Source organism: Citrus sinensis, chromosome 5 (assembly GCF_022201045.2).
Source record: "Citrus sinensis cultivar Valencia sweet orange chromosome 5, DVS_A1.0, whole genome shotgun sequence".
Classification (NCBI taxonomy): Eukaryota; Viridiplantae; Streptophyta; class Magnoliopsida; order Sapindales; family Rutaceae; genus Citrus; species Citrus sinensis.
In genome coordinates this window covers 17,938,107-17,941,080 of record NC_068560.1, presented here as the reverse complement: position 1 = coordinate 17,941,080, position 2,974 = coordinate 17,938,107, and the positions used below count along the sequence as shown (strand labels likewise).

Genomic DNA, 2,974 nt, shown 5'->3' with positions numbered 1-2,974 from the left:
AACTAATAATTAATTCCATTTATTTTATATATGAATCAGATATGTTCAACAAGTTTAAAGATGGCAAAGGCTATTTCAAGGAGTCCTTGAAAACCGACGTGTCAGGGATGTTGAGCTTGTACGAAGCAACACATCTTTTTTTTTTTTATTAAACATCAGATTACTGCATTACACAGATATTTACAACAACTGCTATTATAGCAGATATATTACATTGATAATTACAATCAGATATACATGATTGGGACTTACATTATTACATTGAATTCTGTGAAGTACATGCCCAGACAAATAACCCCTCACAGAGGAGGGATATCCATACTCCACTCGCATTTCGCAAGGGAGAATGATTTTTACATATTAAGAACATTTAGCCCCCACAATGCTTTTGTGGGGGCTAGAACTGCTGCCCTCACAAGGCTTGTGAGGGCAGCAGCCCACCACTTCGGCCAAGGCCGAAGTGGCCGAAGCAACACATCTTGGCGTGCACGGAGAAGATATTTTAGACGAGGCCAGGTTTTTAAAATCTCTCTCTACTCGTGAACCTCTGCATATATAACAAAGCTGTACTAAAGCTTGCGAAGTTGGATTTCAACTATGTGCAGTCATTGTACAAGATTGAACTTAGCGAAATCTCAAGGTCACCTCCCGATCATATCCTTCATGTTATTAATTAATAAGAATCTAACGGATCAAAAAGTGTGTATATATACATTAAGAATACACAATACAATACAAGATGTATATGATCATTATACTGTGCTAATTATTCATGTTTTCACCAAATTTTTGCTTGGATCCGATTCGACCCAATTGGGTAATTTTCATTATATGTAGTCAAATATGCTTCAAACAAATGAATTTATATTTGAGGGGAGCTTATGCTAAGTTTGAGTTTAGGTGTGTTTTTATGATATTTGAGACAAGTGGTTTAGTTGAGGTATACTAGGTGGTGAAATAAAGTACAGTGCTGCGATATGCCTCGAACTTAACCCCAAATTTGCGCCTCGAATTTTGCCAAAACGCTGTGTTTTAAAAAGGTCGTTTTTCCTTTTAAACTGCAGCTGTGCAGCACGTGCGTGTGAGCATTGCTGATTAAACCGAACGACGTCGCTTATTCAATTCATTACAACTGTGCAGCACGTGTTTGTCCTTTTATTTGCTTTCGTTTCAACCCAACACTCTGTGCAGCTTGCTTCAATTCATTGCAAACTGCAAAATCGAACGACGTGGCTTCTTCAATTCATTGCGGCTGTGCAGCACGTGTTTGTCCTTCTATTTGCTTTCGTTTCAACCCAACACTCAACACTCTGTGCAGCTCGCTTTAATTCATTGCAAACTGCAGCTCGCTTCAATTCACTTCAATAACACATCTTCTTCAGGCAAATTGGCAAATTCGAGTTTCCCAAATGGGAAGTTCACAAATTGTTAAATTAAATTATAATTTGTTAAATTATGCAAGATATATACCATGAATCAAACATCATATTCAGCCGCGTCAACCAGTAACACACAAACACATTATCAAATCACCAGGAATTTCGAATCAGCCAAAATCCCAATCAACTCTAAAAGAATTATTCCATTACCTCAGATGCAGAAATATTGGTAATGGCAACGGAGACCTGGCCAAGGGGAGCTAGCTGTGGGGAGGGAGTGGTGCCGGCTGTCGCGTGTTAGCTTTGTAAGTGCCGGCTGTCGCGTGACTGTCGTGATGGCAACAGAGACATCGACCGAGTGATGGCGGTGGTTCATCGTCTGGGGCTCGTTAGTCGTTTGTGCCGGCTGTCTCGTTGGTGATTGTAGATTTTTGCGGGTGTGAGAGACTGAGAGTAAAGAGAGACTCAAAGAGATTTTGCTCGCGTTTCTCGTCAAAAGGAAAGGTTAAACGGTGAGTTTTCTATTTAATTAAAATGGTGCATTTTAATTCGGGGTGCAATTTAGGGTTAAAATCAAGGCAAATAGCTTTTTCCAATAAAGTAATATGCGTAGTGAGGTGGTTATATAAGAAAAAATAGGGAGAGCTCTGTGAAGCCCTGTATAAGTCGATACGGAGGGCATATGTGTGCTTAATAATAGCTCAGGTGCACTTGAGAAAGAACTAAGGTGGTCTCATAGAATACTTAGCATAATTTGGGTAGCTCAGGTGAACTCATGCGTGAAAAAAAATTTCAACCTCAATTTGTAAATATAGTAAAACAAACATAAATATAAATAACACATAATGTTTACGTGGTTCGGCATTTGGCCTATCCATAGGAGCAAGTCATCACTAATCCACTAAATAAATGAGAGATCATATAAGATTTTATATTATCCAAATGAATAATATAAGCTAGATAGTTATATAGAGATGTTTAGTGTTGATAAAGATGAAGATGGTGAATAAAGATATGGAGAGTGCATAAAAATTAGGGTTAGATGTCATCCTTAGGTTAAAATGAAAGAACGCTTTTATGATTATATATCGTATTTAGGGGAAAATGACAAGAATTTTACTTTTATACTACGTTTATTCTTGCTCATAAATATTTTGAAGTGTTCAATCTTGACCATTGATTTCCAAACCCATCTAATATAGTAAATTCTTCCTAATGATATCTTTATACTGCTCCATAATTTTCCCTTGTAATTGTCAATGTCTCATTCATTTATTGGTCAAAAAATATCATTATAAATTTCTCCCCAAACAAGATCCCCCTCATTTTCTTGTATTGAAAGGATTGAATCACAAGAAACTCGCAGAAAAAAATTGGTCTTGATGAGATGTGGTTGCTTCCAGTTGCTAGTTCGCTTGTCTTGTAACCCTTTGGGAGCAAATGAGGTAACCGAGGGAGCTTAGTCCCCCCAGCGAAACAAAATTGGCGATAGATACTATTCATAGTGACTTATTTTGCAGTTTCCTTAGATCAATAATCATGGCGATTCCCTCGGGCTTTCACAGTTCTCTAATAATGGCGATCTATTCAGAATC

The 2,974-nt window shown here is 37.7% G+C and overlaps 1 long non-coding RNA gene across 1 annotated transcript; it reads right to left on the bottom strand.

Annotated features, from left to right (window-relative positions):
• Positions 1-218: 218 nt before the first annotated feature.
• Positions 219-2,150, bottom strand: LOC127902112 (uncharacterized). The gene is made up of 2 exons (XR_008054618.1): positions 1,590-2,150; positions 219-1,349 (listed from the first exon to the last, which is right to left on the bottom strand). It is a non-coding gene; the product is annotated as an uncharacterized LOC127902112 (long non-coding RNA).
• Positions 2,151-2,974: the final 824 nt, after the last annotated feature.